Source organism: Hetaerina americana, unplaced genomic scaffold (assembly GCF_022747635.1).
Source record: "Hetaerina americana unplaced genomic scaffold, ioHetAmer1.1.p SCAF_10, whole genome shotgun sequence".
In the NCBI taxonomy this organism is placed as follows: domain Eukaryota; kingdom Metazoa; phylum Arthropoda; class Insecta; order Odonata; family Calopterygidae; genus Hetaerina; species Hetaerina americana.
In genome coordinates this window covers 7924667-7944666 of record NW_027286070.1, presented here as the reverse complement: position 1 = coordinate 7944666, position 20000 = coordinate 7924667, and positions in this window count along the sequence as shown.

Below are 20000 nucleotides of genomic sequence, written 5' to 3'. Positions count from 1 at the left end.
TACCGTGAAGCCTGAATATTAAAAATCGCGATCATATAGGAAGAGGCTTTCTCGTTACAGAATGGACAATGACACCGATTGTGTGAAATGCCGTCATTACAATAGAAGTGATGAAAAAACCCTTATCTTCATTTCTATGCATAACTTCTGACTAATTCGTGATAATCTTATAAAAATCAAAAAGCACATATAATTGCAAAACACTGGCAAAATGGTGATGTACGATCCTTTAGGTATGCCAACCTTCAGTTTAATAAAACACTCTTTACATATACTCAAGAATGTTTCTTGTTAATATGACAAATTATATTATTATATTATCAATTAATTCAGACAGAATGTTTACAAAAAGTACAACTTAAAATGACACACGACTTCGTAATTTTCCACTGAGCATTTTATTATAGATCGATCATGGCCGACAGATGTCATGATCGTCGGGTCATCGGGAGTTTGTAAATTCTAGCGTGAAAATTAGCAGAGGAGATTTTAACAGTTAAGATTTGCAAAGCGTACTCCCTGAAATAATTTTTTGCAATATTATGAGACATTTGTGGGGATATTATATAACTGTGATGACGAAGAACTTTGGCCAATTGAAACATTAGGAGCGTGCATCATCCGTTTTTTATTGATACAGATAGGCAAAACATTTGCACGTGAAAGTTGCAAAATTAGCCTTGGCAATGTGACACATCCTTGAAACAATGAATAAAACAACGGATTTCAGCGGATTAGTGTAATTCTAAGTTCTCAGTAGGTGATGGAGCACCAAGGAAAGACAAAGGAGATAGAATTTACCTGAAAACCTTTCGGAGCAAGATCCTTATCATAAGCCATTATCGTTTTGCATACCAGAATTTGGTAACCGGAATTTGGACTGTCCCTCACTGAGGGTTGATGGAGAGAATCTTTAAATCCCCAACATTTTGCTTATGTAAGAAATTTTAATTTTCAATCGAAATTATTATATGGTGTTATTTTACATCAGAATTTATGCTATTTCTGTCAGCAAAGCATTTGGTATACTATTTATCATTATAAATAATACCGTTTCCAAGAAACTACATTTTATTACTACTCCAACCCCAGCAGCGTTTCAGAGATCCAGTGGGAGGGCTGAGGCTGAGGGAGACTTAGTTAGGGATCATTATTCTAAGCTTTTCCCAATGCAGAGTAATTGATTGGCACATCTAGCTACCTGTGGGAAGAGAGAAGTTGCGTGATGTTGAGTTTCCCTCTCTTGAAGAAGAAAAGCGGATCTTTTAGAAATCGATTTGAAATTTCTCTTTGTCCGGTCGGACCTCTGACGTGCTCCGGGCTCACCCACCCAGAGTGAGTCAGGCCACGAACTCAGGCCAGGTCGTGTGATATTTTGAATAATACTCCAAGACGCAGTTTGTTCTTAAACTTTCTGTCAAACCGAGCAAGCTTACCCTGGTTAAAAAGATCGATATAAAAAGAGCAGCGTTCATCTGATATATCGCCTCTTCTAAATGGCTTGCCCACACTCAAGCCTGATTACGGATCGCCGTCGTCTATCGCTGGGAAATGGGTGGCTGCATAATAACTTGCTTGGTTGGTGGTTCGTGAAACGATCGTGGCTGCAACATCCCTCTTTCCTATTACTAAGGCGCCCTCGTTATTCCCTGCTCCGTAAGCGCCGTCCGTTCTTTACCATTCGCGACCAACTTGGACCGGGCAATATTGGTTAATAGCGAGTGGGTGGGAAATGCAGAAAAGACATGTTGGGGGGTACGGGCGGACGAGAGAGGGATCGGTTGGAGGTTTTTGGGGGAAGGAGGGGAGTCATGTGGGAGTTTTGTATTTGGGGATGCTGGGGTAAGGAGTGGGAGGGAGGGCTGGACCTCCATTTGCGCGGAGAGTAGATGGAAAGGGGTCGTTCCGATACGCTCTGCCGGCCTTCCCACTTAGAGAGGGAGCGAGATAGAGTAAAGATGTCAATAGCAGCACGCCAGCAACAAAGGGGGTGATTTATACTCGGCGAATATCGAGTAACTGCCCCACGGGGGCGGAATGGGGGATGGGGGGGAAGAGTGTTTTGGCGAAAAGCCCTCGAGGGAGGGAGAAAGGGATGGCGGGAATTGGTCGGACTGTAGGGGCATTGTTTGCTGCAAATGTTTGCGGAGCAGAAGTTTCTTAAATGGCGGAGGAGTGTATAAAAGAGCATTGAAACGATTCTCTGCTCAGTAAAAAATGGGTTACTTTGAATTAAAATTGGATATGCACGTAAATCGATTCGATCTAACGGAAGTAAAATCAAGAGGTCCAGTCAAAAGTCAGGATGACTTAATTAGGTTGATGATGGAGGTTTCATCAGCATTTGGGTAGCAGCTAATATTGACGAAAGAGACGTACTTAGCCATATAAATAATTGTTTATTGTTATTAAAATTACGATAGTTTCATCTAGTATTTAAAAAACTGCTTGGATGTCGTAATGGGAGCGTAATGAATTACTAGAATAATTTTCGAATAGGAGCAGAATATTTTGCATAATTCATGAGTCTATTATGTTTGTTTCTCTTTTGACCCTAGAATTTCGTGTTTCATAATTTTTAAAATAAGTTTAAAATACGATTTTCAAATTGAATTCTATTATTTAAGGTAGGTTTTGAATAGCCACAGACTAATTTTGCTGCATTTTCAAACTTCAGATAGCAAGCAATCAGCTGATATCCTACTCTACCATCAATAAACCCTTCCTTTATTGCCCATACATTTTATCTCTTTTCATTACGTCCATTACTTATGTTTTCTTCCTCCCCATATCTCGCTAGCCTTACGCTCTCTCTCTCTCTCTCTTTCTCTCTCTTAGTCTCTGGTCTCAATTCCGCCCAAATGAAGACCTCTATCTATCTATCTATCTATCTTCTATCAGTCTTCAACATCACATTGCCTCTCTATATTTCTAGCTTCCTTCTTCTCCCACCCCTTATGTACTACTGCAGCATCTCTTCCATAGCCAAGCCTATTACTTCGTTTGCCCGATTACAGTCAATTTAATTCTCTCCAGTCTTATCCAAACACACACCTCAAAATCCTCCACCTACGCTTATCGCCTTGCAGCCACGCCCAAGTGTCCGAACCATATAAAACTGCCATTCAAATTACATGCTTTGTTAATCTTTTCCTAACTTCATTAGTCAATACCTCTATCATGGAATCCCTCATCATCTAAATAGCTTCGTTGTATAACTCAGTACTTCACTCTACTACAGGAGTAGTATAAATCTACCCAAATTTCTCCTATTTTTCAAATTCTTTCAGAATACCCAACATTTCCGTTACGCTATTTCAGCTTTTGTACCTACCGAGTAAGTTAATAGTAGCCATTCGTTGCACTTATTCTAGCTTTTTAATATTTCCACCTCATACGGGTACCATGCTTTGGACGAGAATACCAGTATAAATGTGGCCCAGGAATTTATATGATTTTTTGTTTGTGGCGACGCTGCTTGCTTTTAAATTTCTCATTATACAATTAAGCAATTGAAATACCTTCCGTATCACATTATCCACTTGAACTATCCATTTAAGTTCCTTAGATAATGGCCAAATATTTGCAATTACTCCTACATGGAATCCGTCTGTAGATAATTCATTTATCAGCAAAGAGTTTTACTCTCAAATTCAATTAATTTGGCAGATCGGCTAGTAATAGCTAAACAATGTTTTCGTTTCAATTAAGGTGTGCTAAACCATATCCAAGAACGCGCAAATAATTTAAATAGTAATGACTATTGAGCAGAATACTGAAAGGCTCTGGTATTTACAAATATATTTCTCGGATCTCATGACACATAAATAATTGAAATAATTTCCGGGGGCACTCAACAGCAAACGTGTCCCGTACGCAAAATATGTAGCTTCATCCAGCTATCATTCAAATTTCTACCAAAGTCATTTTATTATAACATACTCTTTCATTTTTCTTTGAAACTAATTAGCAAAAAATTCATTAACGTTTAACAGACTGCTTTTTATGCAGAAAATCTTTAAGGGTATTTGATCAAATAAATGGAATTTAAACGCTTAGTAAAATACATACAGAACTAGAAGGTATACGATATCAGAAACAAAACAAAATTGCCGTCAACTCTCCAAATCATCGCATGCGTGTTACGGGTATTGAAAGAATTACGATCATGATAATCGTTTTATTGATGCTTCACTAATTATAAGCTGAAACACGAGAGGTTTGTTTCAATGGTCATTGCATTAAAATATGTACGCGGCACGGGATATACAGGCAGGTGTCCGTTGATCCGCAGATAAACATGGAATATCCCTGAAGAGAATTGGTAACGATCAAAATTTATTCTCTTAACTCTTTATTATCCCGATTTCGGGTGCGACAACCGAATTTTTTATCATTTCATTGTATCAAATTTTTTAATGTCCAGAAATTAAACATTTTATCATTAACTATTGCTAGATTTTGGCGATATTAATTGTGGTGAGAGTAAATATATTTATATAAATTACTGTGGTCTGTCCACATAGTTCAGGGAGAGAGAAATGTATGATAGGTGTGTATTAAAAAGTCATAGGAGGAAAGAGTTTTATGTACATTATCCATTACCTATTATTATTATGATCTTTCTAGCGGAAGACCACCTCGTGGTAGTTTTGATGTTCTTTACGGCTTTTACTCAAGTAATAATCCGTAATTGGCCAAACCTGGCAGTCTTGGTGACTAGATAATCCTCACCGCATTCTACCAATCGCCTAATAACATCTCGTCGTAAAACTTTTTTTAATTATGATAAAAATTTTTATTCTAGTTTTTTCTATTTAATATATATAAATAAATATTTATTTATTTAAATAGCATGTCACATTTGTGGCTCCTTGTAACATGATGAAGGTGTCAGGGATCACCGAGATATCGAATTGAGTTTTGTTTGTGATCTAGTTAACATTTTTAATTTTGCTATCATAAAATACAAACGTGCATCAAGAATAAATGAACGCTATAAAGGTGTGTGTATATCTTTAAGTACACACGCAGAAACACACACACGCACAAAATGGAGACATGAAATGAGATTTGTGTCTGAAATGATTGGTTTTTAAATTAAGAGGAGCCTTGATCCCATGACACCGGTGATTAACAATTGTTAAAAAAATAAGTTTTATTAACCTTCATTGGTTATTCTCCCTCAACAGAAACCTGAAATCAGTAATAAAAAGGTGGAATATTAGTATTTTTTGGATTTAGTTTTGTTCACCTCAAGGTAAATTTAAACTGAAAAATGAATTGGTGAAACCTGTGACTGGACGCAAAAATTCCTGTCTAAACACAGCAAGGATCTCGTAATTCCTACATTACGTATTTTAATCATAGTATTAGCAATGAATTGGTTGAAATTAAGCAATGAATTTGGTAGCGGTAATTATTAAGTTACTAAGATTTATCCAAAGGAAATAATTATTTGGTTGTAGTTACTTGTTTAGATGATTCTGTAATGATGCTCGCTTCGAGTGAACTACTTCTGCCGGTCGGTGGGTGATTTGGCGTAACCTACAGGAACGGTTGGGGGATAATAGGTGGGAGGAGTGGGAGTTTATAGGGAAGGGTTGCCGCTCTGTGGAACGTACATACGCACTGGCACCCCAGGGTTGACTGAGGCCTTACGGCGGGTGCAGTTGATGAGTGCGGGCGAGGGAAGGCCACTCAGCCATTCCTTCCACAGGACGGGCCGCTTTATTTGAGCACCTGGCGATGAGGGTGGGCCTTCATTTTGCCCAAACTCTCCCGATGGCGAAAGTCACCCTAGCAGGCGCCACTACTAACATACTGCTGTAAAAGTTCCCTGCACTAATAGACTTTTCTTCTAAATGTGGTATAAAATTCTGGTACAACGTCGCCAAGCTGAGATTTTGCAAAGAAAACGTGGGCATTAAGGTTTCAAATGGAGGAATAAAACAGCAGAATTACCCCGGGATTAAGAAGTAATGCAAAAAGAGACTTGTCTTTGATATCACATTTGGAGAAAAACTTATGTGGATATCATATTTTGTCTTGTAAAAAGTTTCTTACTTTCATTAAGAGACATTTCTCCGTAAGTTTATGGCCTTATTAAGAGTTCAAAATAGTTGTTGTAACTTCAATTTGTCTATATTATCATTTGATACGATTTTTTCCAAAATTATTCACGCAGTTAGTTGAGAGTTATGATGCCAGTGTCACCATCAATATTTTGAATTCCATTTGGTGAAGCCATTCGTGGACAAAATTAATCTATCATGCATTAAAATAACGTCTTAGAGTTCATATTTTGAAATGAAACCATATAAAACGTTTTTAGAAGAACAGAAAACGTTCGTAATATTTTATTCTCCTTTAAGCGCGCCCTGAAATATTTTTTGCAATCTCCCTCATTTTATCTACGGCAAATGAAACTCCCATTTACCCAAAAAGTTCCACTTCAGTGCTTCTGATATCTATACACTTTTAAAATCTGGAGTTTTTTAAACAAAAGAAGTGATTTTTAGGTATTTTTAGCGTCGAATTTAACTGAACAGAGTGTTTTGCAAAATATCTAATTCGTTGTGAAATTAAATTCACGTAAGCGCAAGTAGCTAGTTGGTCATCTATTTTATCGCTTTATTTTTATTACGTACTTTCTTAATTTGTTCTAAAATGCATGGAGTACAAGCTCTCAATAATGAAAGTGTTAAAGGAGTGTGTCCTGCATTTGGATATGAAATGTGCGTAGCAAACTTCTGCAGTGGCGGAATTAATGTTTCTCTCCGAGGTATTATTACATGCAATGATGTAAGTGCAAGTACCTTACAGAACTCTTTCGTTATTCATTATAAAAAGGTATGAAACTGGTGAGGAATAATAATGAGATACGATAGGCAAGAGCAGTTAATAATAGGTAACTGGAAAATTCAAAATTATTGCATTCAAATATAATTTATATATATATATATATATATATATATATATATATATATATATATATATTTTTGGAATTAAATTTCCAATGATGGATGCTTTCAAGGATGAAAGTTCCTTTAATATTTGCTGAACACTTTGGAAGGCAACTGACACGCAGCGTAGACGCCCGAGTGCCTGGTTTCGATCAAAAATATTTATGCCCGAAAGAAAGCACAATTTTCTGCGCTTACGCTCGCTCTCTTTTTAAGAACCCCTGTCGTCTTCTGTTTGCTCAAGAGAGAGGCTTACATTATATAAACATTCGAAGATTAAATACAGTTGGATCACAAAACTCTCGCAATGCCTCTCGCTTGGGCACTCTGTCCTTGACTCGAAGGAAAAGATGGCGGGAAAAGTGATGAGCGACGGAGGCTACAGCTTCCGACGTGCTATGGAGGGCGACACCTCGGTGAGTAATCCGGAACGATCGGCGCTCGTATTCATTTCCCTCGACATTCGCGTCTTCGCTAATTTTTTTTAATCCTCGGCAATTGGTCGCCTCTGCATTCTGAGTCCACCGAGTCGTGAAAGGCCACAGCAGAGATTCGAGAGCTGCCCACTTTTGCAGATGTGCCTCGGTGAATGACTGCGGTGGGAATTCTGCACACCGGGTGTGGAATCCGTGCTGAATGTGCAAATGTAAAGGGAGACGAAGGCGAGGGTTTGAGAATCAAATTCCAGGCCAGTGGGACGAGGGGAGGAAGACGCAGGAACCTTCTTTTACAGTTTGGGTTGATTCTTGTCATGAGAAGGAGTGCAAAACTATATTTTATATATAGTTTTGTGTTTTGTTTTATAGTCATGTATTTAAATTCCCAAACAGAGACCGAAATAGAATTTTTGCTTGTTGAGGAATATGTCATATAAGCGAAAATAGCCATCTAATATACGCAGGAATTCAGTCAGAGTGCCCTAAAAAAATTGAGAGTTATTTAAGCCTCTTGGAATAATGGGGGGCTAATAGAGATAAGGGGAGAGTTATTATTAAAGACTAATAAAACGTTTCTCACACGTTTCTTGATGGGTCAGCATCTATGACATCGCATCTAAAACGAAATCATTTACGTTTGATAAAAATGATAGAACAAGATTAATAGAATGAAAATAGTAACAATTAGATGATTAATAGAACAAGAGAGTGATTTTAAATATCTTGACAGATTATTTACAAAAAAATTGTTCGGCTGTAGTAGGAAAGCTGGCGGTAGAGAGTGGTAAATGAAACTTAGTGCAGTAAATCTTCCAATGAATTCAAATTATTTATATCCATTTTGCCAACTGCTTAATACTTCCTCATAGTAAATAATTTACAACACTTTATGCACTTAATTAATAAGTCTATGATGTTGCTAATTCTTAAAAAAATGCTTTGAGTGGAATTACTCGGATATTTTTTATTTCCAACTAGCGACCAATGGTAATGAAAGCATAATGATCAATACTACTGCAAGGATGAAGCAGTTCGAGAGAGATGCTGCAATTTGGGAGGAAAAAAGTCGGAAGGTAAGAGGACACTCCCTTTCCTGGAAACAGTGAAACCCATTTTGGCGTCATCTCGAGTTCAAAGCTCAATATTAGATTAACTTGGTCTTCATAACTTTTTCCACGTTGACAACTGTTCCTAAATCAGTCGCGAGGAAGCCCCGCGGTACTCTAATGGGTCATGGAAAGGGGTCCCGGGAGAAGTGAAGGAGGGTTGAGGCGAAAGGGGGCTCCCCGGCCCTGAGAAGGGCCCGTTTTTCCGTCCGGGCGTATGGGAGCAGATTGTGAAGTGAGTTTTGGCGATAAATTATGAGCACAAAGATGAAGGCGGGGAGTGGCAGGGGGTGAGAAGCCTTTTGGGAGTGGGTGCGGTGGGGAAGATTGATGGCCTATTGATAGCGATCGGAGAGCGGAGCCTTGCGCCCTAACGTGACAGCATCCTTGGAGAACGTTGACTATCCGTCCGGTTTCTTAAGTTAGAATGAATTGTGAGATTGGTCTAGGCTGTCCGGAAGCGTTTGGCTCCCAAACAAAAGGGAAATCCAAAAGTATTATACGCATGCAAACAGCATGATTGCCGAATCGGATCCCGGGCAGCGTAGAGGAGTTTTATTAGTCAAACTTTTTCATGTAAAACTGAATAACGTATCAAAATTATTAGAAGAGCGAGATTGGGAATCGCTCGCGGAGCGAAGGTTAAATTACAGATTAAATCTCTTGCATTAATTGGAAGGATGTTTCTTTAGCGATGATGCTAAAAATGTATTCTTATACCCCGACGCACTACGATAGGAGAGATCATGTTAATTAAATTAGAAAGTTTTAAGTGTAGAACAGACGCATTTAAGATAAAATTATTTTCAAGAACGATGAGGAATCAAAATGGCGTTACTCGACCGCGCTAGGGAGGGATAATATTTTGCGTCAAAAATAGTCTGGTACGTAATCACCCCTGCCACACACTTTAGCGTTGGCTTCCAATGTATCAAGTGTATATATATATATATTTATATATATATATATATATATATATATATATATATATATATATATATATGCTATTTAACTCATTATTTATGAAGAGAATTCCGATAGCAAGATCTCGTCTATTGCAAGTAGAGGAGGGTTAGTTTTTTGAAATTTGATTTGAAATGTTGCCTGTTATGAGCATTACGTTTAAATAGCCTCTGCATCTGAGAGTCTTCTTGGAGGGACGAGCATTGTACGAGTAGAGATAAAGAGTGGAGAATACATTGTTATTTCAAGGATTAAAAACTTTTATGTACTTGAAAATATTATATCATACTTCTTGCTCTACTGCTGTGAACTACAATGCCCCCAAAGATCGAATGTTTTAAATTAGTCTGTATTCTTTGATGACACTCAATGTAAGGGCATAAATGTCATTGCTCGACAAAATTTCTCCCTCGTTAAACTTTTCTTAGAGGAAAGTACATTTAGCAGAACGTATTAGGCCTATTTTGAGCTCTAGGAAAACTGTCCCGACTCATTTCACCTGGCTTCTTCTATGTTATGATCTTGGTATATATATTTATCTTCGAATAGGCGGAATCATTCTCACTCACAGACCTCAGCTCCTCATGTATGTAATCACCAATCAACCAATTACGTCCCATCTATTCTATCCTAGTCTCTTCTTCCAATGCCAATAATGCTAAACGAATGTGTTCCTCTAACCGAGGTTGAACGGGGAAGAAGAACACATATCTGTTCGTCGCCGATTAGCTACAGAATTGTACCGAGGAGCAGTTTGCCTTGAGCTAGACCAAGCAGAAAGTGCCTCTTTCAATCTTATTTATGACTCTTGCCCAGGCAGGGCTGTGAGTCACAAACCCCGTCTTCATGATATTCCCACGTCCTCCACCCAGAACTTCCTGGATTCTATCCTCCGTTGGAATTACAAGGACCTCTCGCTCTACGTTTACAACCTCATAATATCCTAGGTGTTAAGTTGTTACCGCTTATAGACCAGCAAGCTTAAGGTACTAAAAAGGCTGCAAGGTGTAAACCCATTCTTTTTGCAATTTCTCAAAGCCATTCCTAAACAATGTCGAATGCCTTAGCGCAAGTTGCAAAAAAGGCTGGGGTAACATCAACGAGAGAGGTTAAATACTCTGTTTGTATGGGGACATACTAACTATACTATACATGGAAATAATGCTTTACCACAAAATTATAACTCCTTATGTATTTGTCAACTAAAAGCATAAGTACAACGGTGGATGTGGGGGGAGACACTTTATTGTAAGGATAATATTTTAAAGAAGCTGAAGTGGCTAAAAATGATGTTTACCTTTCCAAAAATATTTATTTGTTTATTTTAGGTGCAATAAAAAACCGATTCTATTTCAGGGCCACTTATTTCTGAGTTTGTACAGGATAAGGGCACGCAAAAGCACAGGTCGGATGCAAACTTCTTGAAATCGGGTAAATTAGGACCACATGATGCCACATTCACCAACACTGCGTATGTTTTAGACTAATCCACGGTCAGTGATGAGTAATAAGCTTACTACACTTTCACTCTAGTATTCTTAACCTGAGCGAATAATTAAGCCAAAAGTTTTGAAATGTGCATATTTTTTTACCAGACAAAGATCCAGCTGAAAGAAGGCTTACGATTTCGTGCTGGGTGGACTTTCGAAGTGGAATGCAATTGGCTGGCATTTTGCGGTTAGACGATTTTGTCCGACTTTGCAGCGAGAACAATGGCTTTGGGAACGAATCGATTTCATTCCGCTTATTCCATGCCGCACCTTTCTCTCCTCTCTCCGTTTTAACCGTTGGCCGAGAGGGCGGTTGCTGTTGTTTACGTTAACGGTCTCCTCAAATATTTGTTCTCTCTTGCCTATCGTTGGCCTCAGCTACTTCCATTGCTCCATTCCGGGCTAAGAGTTGGAGAAGGGGTGTGGCGATTAAATTTATTGAGAAACTACCAGCGCTTTAGGCCATGACGGAGATACATAGAATGGTGATTTCTTGTGAGAATAACATTGCAGTAAAAATCAATTTAGGTATCCAAACTATGCATCAGGAAATTTAATGATTATTATTGGTGCTCGAAAATCAATTTAATTTTCGTATGCATTGTTCTTGTAAATTCTACTCATCTATATAATAAACTAAAATCAACACAGTGAGAGTATATAGTATGTTTTGCTGTGAATTATATTCACTAACACAATCTCCGAATATCAATGTAGTTGGCCTATTACTATGTTTATGAACCCAGTTCACTGATTTATTTGCTATGGGTAGAATGTTTCATTGAATTAATGTTTAAAAAATTACCTGAGGTATCAGAGTATTTCATTTTTGTAAACACTAATAAATTCCAATATGAACGACTCTGATAAACACATGGTTACGATTCAGCGGCGTCTTCGGTGAGCAAAACACTGACACTGCAACATTACAAGTTGATGGGAGAAATTATATGATCGTTGTCCGCGCGATCAAAGTTCAGGAATGTCCAATTCCTTCTAAATTAACATTTTAATACGAGGAGATCCACCACAAATTTGATCGGTTCTCAAAAAAATTATTTCCCACAGATACATGTGAATGCGATAAAAGCAGTACATCTTTGATTCCGGCAATTAAAACTACCTCAATCAATCCAGTCCAAGCCTCAGCAACATATTAGGTAAAAGATTGGAACGCGAAAGAAAGCAAAGGAAGTATACGCGGAGAAATCCCGCAGCATCCATTCCAATCGAAACGCCGGGAAAACGACATACGAATAATTTATCCCCTATCTTAAAATCACCTCTTAACACTAAATTTCATCGCCGACTCGATTATGTCACAAATTAAAACGACAACATAGGTAAGCGGGCTGTTAGCACAAGTTATTACCTAAATGGCGCACTCACTCTCCCGGCCAGGGTGCTCTGATCGCCCCGTCCGACTGACGCACTCAATAAGACATCAATTGCGGTCGACGACAGGGCACGTACCCGAGGCGGCGGCGGCGGTTATGTCGGGTGGGGGGGATATGCAGGTCTCGAGCGCGATATTTGCCGGTGACGGGGGAAGCGGCGCATTCCGGTCCGGACGGTGTGGTCGATAAGCGAATCAATGGATGAGTGCTCCAATATTAAGGACAAGCGCGCGTTTCGAAAAACTGTGTATCTCTAAACCATAAGCACAGTAATGAACCCGATGGTCGGTTTGGTAGGTGTTGCTAGAGTTAACCCCATGCTAGCCCAAAGGCGTGTGATTCTTTATATATGCATGTACGTATTTGTGTGTCTATACAAATATGTGGGTGTGTTTGTGCATGTGAGCCACGATAGTCCAGGAATCGAGCTTTAGACTTCTGACCGGAGGGTCCGGTTTCAATTCCCGGGAAAACCTCGCTGGGCACCGTCAGCACCACACAAGCTATGTAATTTTTTAGGCACCAAATCTTCCTAGGGAATCATAACCGGCACAGGGAAAGGAATTTATCCCCTCCACCCAGATGTGTGGATTTCAATCGCCGTGGGGCATATTATTGGGTGAACCATTACCTAACAAACCGTCCTCCAGTTGATTACTGTGCTTATGGAGATATTGTTATTATTTATATTTCATTATAATTAGGCAAATGGCTCGGTTTCTACGGTCTATTGATGCACCCTCATAATGAACAAGAAGATCATACATGAAACAAAATGCATTTTAAAAAACTGATATTTAAAGATTCTCGAATTTCCCAGCTGTAAAAATACCATCAGATATGTTCCATGTTCACACCATACAAAGCAACGCACCGTCTAACATCATATAATTTTCTATCATGCCCCTTCCAAAATCGCGCACCGTGATGACATCACACACTTTAAACTTCTCACGCCGTTCACATCACGAGCAGAACAATATTTTAATATATAAAGTAATGTGATAGTCACTGACAAATACATTTTATTACCCATTCCCTTGAACTAAGGCTCCTTTACACCTATTCTTAAAACTACTAAAATTTGATGGAAAGGGCTAAAACAATCATCAAGTTATATTTATGTTTTTATATCGTGTCTGAATGTGTGGTTAGTAATAATTGCTTATTTCCTTTATTGCTATCCTCCTAAATGCACTGTTCCTATCCTTGGTATAAAATTTATTGATTGTTTTCCCTGCTATCCTTTACATTTGTTTTCTTTGTGCATATGAACGCTTTGTTGGTTTGTGAAACAGCCCGCGAGACCCATCTTCTGGCCTAAGAAATGAAACACTTGATTGCATAAACCCCCGGGGATTTCAGCGTAAATTACGATTCCTCGTCAGCCTAATTGGTTGAGCATCGACCCGCGGAGTCGAAAATTAGTAATTTAAATACCGGTCAAGGAAAATTATTTCTGCTTGTGATCCACACCCTTCCACTTTCACCACTAAAGCAGTTGAATTCTAAATTCAGTGGGTATTTGGAATTTTGCGAGTTTTTTTCTGTAAGTCGATGAAAATCGGTATTTAGTAAAATTAATTGTATTACCCGTCTTAAAGTTTCTTATCTATGTATTGTATATTGAACTCTATTGTTAACATTGTCAGTTTTTGGTCATAATTACTCCGTTATTTAATAATTTAAAAGTATTACAATATTGTCAAAGAATATTTTTTACAACCTGGGTTTCAACGCTTAAGCGTCATCATTTGGTGCACGAAAACAGAAGAAAACCACTTCCTAATAATCAAATCAATAAATTTATTCAGATGAATCGTGCAAAATCGAGTTCAACGGTGAAGAAAAGGCGGAAGGGGGGGGGACGAAGCTGACTATGAAAATGGTTCATTTTTCGTCTCAGTGTTAAAGTTAAGGGAATGTCCCGGAAACTAACACTCGTAGATGGAATTAACTTCAAGGTCACGGATTCTTTTTTTATATTTCTAGTCCACTCTCAAACATTACACTACCTTTGGTTCATTGAAAAGTGCAATAAATTAAAGTTAATATCTTTTCTCTGCCCATGGGACACAAAATATTAAGCGGTTACTCTTATACTCACAATTAATTCTAAATGCACTAACATATTCTTGTACTCAAGCACAAAAGTTTTGAATTTCATTTCCTTTATGCACACGGTCAACATTTTTCGAGTAATTTCAGAGGTATAACTTTCCTTCATACTGTCCACATAGTCCTCATATTGCACAAGGATGTTTTAAAAGACAAAATTTGTCCTATATGAATTTGCAAACAATAATGTTAGTACTTAGTGTGACATTTATAAGGAATAGAACCTTCTTTCTCTTATTGCTGTTTTCATAAGAAAGCATTTTATTATATTTATCTTGTTTTTGGTCATAAATACGTCAAATAATTTGGGCGGATAACCGTTTGTATATACAGGATATTTATTTCACTACTTAAAGAGAAGATAAATATTTTAAAACTAGGCAATACTTCATGATTTAATACAGAATATAATAAAATGAGATGACCTTACCCTCTGCACTTCAGAGTCATGATGTTGGTGATTACTAAATTACTTCGACAAAATATTTGTCATTTCAATAATATTTTGGAATCCACAGATCAGGAGATTATAATTGAATTAGAATTTTAGTCTGTACTTGCAATATTATATTGGGACGAAAAATATTATTTGAACTTAGTTGGCCTGAGCGCAAAGCCGGATGAAAATGTATACCCTCTGATAGACTCGCGTTGATATCTCCAAAGAATCGGGCTAATTGGCTAAATGTGCCGTTACCGCTAATAGGTGGCGTAATAAAAGGTCATCTCCGGCCGCGCATACACTCTAAATAGGTTTGGGGAAATTGTGCATTAATAAATATTATATATACTTATAAATATAGTTCTTTACACCTTGTTTATGGTGGTGTGTGATGGACTTTGATCGAAATATTAACGAAGCATCGAAATCAAAACATCACTCGAACGACTAATGAGAAGTTTCAACTTATCAGACCACCCTCTTACATATATTGGGAATAATTGTGCATTCCTTTCATAGTATTTTTACGAATGTACATTTTTTGTGTGCCGATAACGCGTCATCCTCATTTATTTATATTCCATACACGAGCGTTAGCTTTCTTTCCTTTCCGAGTTTAGAATTTTTATTCCACCAACCCATTCTGAAGACTAGATGACGTTTTATCTCCGCGGAAGACACTGAAAACTCGACATTGTCCTTTCTCACCATTGCGTAAGTGGGTACAGCGTCTGCAGCCATGATGGCAATGATAATAGCGCCCATATAAGAGTAGAAAGAACCCCGTTCCGCGGCTTGAATCCCATCTCCCTTTTGCCGCAAATAGCGCAGCTGCGTGTGCCGGAAGGGGAACAACATTATGGTGCGCAAGTGTCTCTAGCATGGTTAGACGTACAAGGCTCCGTTCCTCCCCCACCCATCTTACAGCCGCCTCGTGCCACGCATGCCTCCCCTTATCCGTATCCCCCTATTTTCTTTGCAAATAACCTTCATTTCTCGCAGCTTTACACGAGCTTCTTTCCCAGCCCTGGAATTTTGCGAATTTTCTTGCACTTGTCTACAAGAATGCACTTTTAGCGCATAAAACCCTAATTAATTTACATGTGCGTACATACTGGAGTATTCAAGTACAAGCGCACTGGGGAATGACGGCAAAGAAACATATATGTCTGCACTAAATCATGTAGGTGAAATATATCCAGGTATAAATGGAAGCAGTATCCCAAAAATACACATTTATATACATGATGACTCGCTGATAAAGAAGTCTGTGCGTGTTTTCAAGTCGCTCACGGTTTTACATGTACCTCACTGTCTTCTTAGGCTTACGAAGAAGCCCCGAATACGTTAGTCTCACGTTTGTATTTTTCGTAACCTTCAAAACACCAACTATCTTTTCAAAAGAGTGTGCTGCGTCATCAAGGGTGAATTATTTTATATTTGTGTGTATTAGCATCGTTCACAATATAACATCACTTTTACTCAGTCTTTCTTCAGCTGATGAAGGGTCATGCCTCCAAAATGTGGAACTCATGAGAATATTCGTATATACATACATATATTTATGTGCGTATGTTGATATGAATAAATGTGAGTACGTCTATAGCGACGATGTTAACAATGAGTTATTAGTCCCATAGTACTACGGTAGGAGAGGCATGTAAATAAAATTAGAGATATTTGAGTGTAGAACAGGTAGATATAAGATTTCCTTAGTCCGGCAAATGATAAGAGATCAGAATAAACTTGTCTGACCGCGTTAGGGGGAAAAGGGTTTTGAGTCAAAATCAGTCTGTGTAACCACCCCCTGCCACACACTCTAGCGGTGGCTTGCTGCTTACTATTTAATAATATAGAAAATACTAACAAATATACATCACCGCGTTCGTGCGTGTGACGATGCGTGTGCGTATAATGGCGGGTGCTCGTTCCCGTGTTTCAGTGTGATCCATCGAGATCCTGGTTCTTCGCTCCCATCCTGCCATTTCCTCTCTTCCCTTACATCATCCCTCCCCGCTCCGCGAATATTCATTTTCCCCTTCTTCATCCCAGCCCACCCCTGCGAGAGCCACCCCCCGTTTCCAGACCGTTTGTTCTCCTGGGGGCCCGAAGGTTCCCACTCTAGCTCGCATTTTGCTGCCTCCAATTTCGGGGAGAAGTTGAAAGCAACGAGGCGCAAATGGAGTTTTCTCGCCGGCGATCCGCAATTCTGGGGAGGACTGGGATGGTCGGTCGGCCCTGGAGGCCTGGGGATGTATTTTACAAGTATGGGAATATTAGAGGATAGAGGTCGCCGGGCTCAACATGCGTGGGTGAGATGAAGAACGCCGAAAGGACTCCGCTCCAATAAGCAGTGGAATTGGTGCCCATTCACGCTCTCCAAGAAAGTGAGGGACGATAACACACATGACGACGTTGTCAGCTGGTCCGCAAAAATGTGACCGTAACCGCTTTTTGGGGTTAGCTCCGATGAGAAAGATGGTATCCCTCTATGCCGGGATGATATCTGCCGTAACCTAGCGTCCGAGAACACAGGAAAATAAACCAAGAGAGAAACACGATCCACGAGATCCACGTTCCTGCTCATCTGCAATTTCAAATGATTATACAATTCTGTGAATCCCAAACGCTCTGGTATAGAAATAATCCTTGACAGGGCCAAATTTATTTAATCGAATTCCATTGAAAATTTCCTACTTGGGTAAGGAGCATTAATTACATTCCGATATTCGATGGACTGATCCAAATATTCCCGAGGGAATACCTGTTTTATTTGCACTACTGCAATAGGTTTCGGTTGGTTTTCAATTATCCCAGCTCCCATTCACTGCTCCATTTCTCTGCCCTGACTAACAAGACGGTAAATAACCGAACGTATACTATATTGCGTTTCTCAATATAGTATTTTTTTTCTCAGAATATTTAATACTTCCTTATTTCTATTGGCAATGTATCTATTTCCCACCTCACTTAATCCAACATCCTTCCCTCTTGTCAGTCCTGATACCATTGTCTTTTAATATCTCTTGAATCAATTTTTCCGGCCTTTTCTGAGCTTCTGAAAACGGTCGTCTCTTCCCCTACAATAGGTGGAACTACTTTTGCTTTCCTTTATTTTCATTCAATCTTTCCCATTCTACTCAACACCCGAGTCGCAACAGCCTTCTCAGTCTTCAAAGCTAATCTTCACTTGCTGAACGAGCAAGTAGTGCTACGAGCAAACCTGACGAATTCCTGTAGCATTCTCATTTCATGAAGCTACGTTTCGAGTTCCATCGAATACAACATTTAAAGATTTCGTAATGGCATTTGGGTTTGTGCTAAACCATTAAACAATCGGAATGTAGGCATAAAGAACACACGAGTGGTGCGCAATTGATAGGCATTACTCTCTTGGGGAGACGTCGCGGTTTGGAATTGGTCGAATTACGAATTTTGTCATTAATTTATGGACTTCATTGGATTTAATGGCCATGTCCATCTACATGCAAAACAATTTAATGGGTTTAAGTGTTTCATTTGGTTGCTCACTCTATAAATCTCGATTTCGTTGCCGAGAAGCAAGCACCAGGATCGCAATCTGATCTCAAACTTCGGTCTAAGTCATTGTCCTCTTCATCAAAACCTGTATGTTGTGTCTGCAAGAATTTCCACTTTATGCTAAATGTTCGCAAGCCTTATGTAAAATGAAGATGCGTATCAGGATCGTGACTTCACGCACAAACACACGCAAGCATAGATGTGAACTGGCATTTCGTTTTTCCATAATCCTTAACTAATGCTCCGGTCAGAAGTCGTTATGTGGTCGGAGGCCCAATTGACGACTCTATCAGTCTCCCAAATATAATCTATAGAGGCTAAAAAAATTATAAGCTACCTAAATCCGCTGTTTTGTTTCTCTCAGCATGGATACCTGGTAATAGTTCGACACTTAATACAAATAAAACCTTATCAGTCATATCCGGAAGATATTATAAAAACAATGCTGGCTTGGTAGCGGCCAAGAGTTTTTATCTTAGAAGGTGAGATTAATTGTTCAATTAAATAAATAGCCTCGTATTCACGCTGGCACATATCGTAGGAAGAACTTACTAAAAATATCCCATATCAATTTTTAGGGCATTATACGCGAATTTAGAAAGTTCATAGAATTGGTTCCTGTGCCATAATGGAAGAAACCGGTCAACACACTTGTACTGCCCCTAATAAGCGATAAATATCTTGCGTATTTTCATGTTTGTTGACGATGACAAAAGCTATATTTACCAACTATGACTCGATTGAGAAAAAATGGCGGTTATTGTAAATGTATAAGGTTCCATTGGAGCATGTTCACTCAAGAAATAAATATTATATGTAATTAAAGTACACACCCTAGAAAAAAAATATTTTTAGGGGTTATATCGAGGATTACCGGACTAAGGTTATTGACGGGCCAAGGGAAAAAGAACGGCTACATGACTGATCACCGCTCAATATTTTCCATTCATTTTTATTCTATTCTACACGATACCCTTCAAGCTACCACTAGGGTATAGGGCAGAGGATCATTAGACACCAGGCATGAAACATCCTAAATTAAGTTTTTCCTAATTTAGTTTAGTGTCAATATGTGGTTATGTATACTAATTCAAAGAAGTAAGATCATGATAACTATATATACGGACTACATATATGCACTACAGCATCTATGTGAGATAAACGTATGTGCAAATAAAGGGAGGGAATAGGGAACAAGCAGGATAATAGTTAGATCTAGATGAGATAAAGACAACATTCTAATCTACTAAGATATAAAACATAAAAATACTTTTACCCCCTAGCGCGGTTGGAGAGTGTCATTCTGAGCCCCCATCGTATGTGGGAGAAGGACACATTAAATCTGTAAGTTCGACATCTACAATTATATTTTATTACCTCTTCCACCACAGTACGATGGAGATAATGATGCGCTTTCAACTTCCTTGCTAAAGAGACCTCCTTTCAACTTATGCTAGAGATTTAATCTGTAATTTAAATTTTGCTCCGTGAGTGATTCCCAACCTATCTCCTGTAATGACTTAGATGCGCCACTCAGTGCCA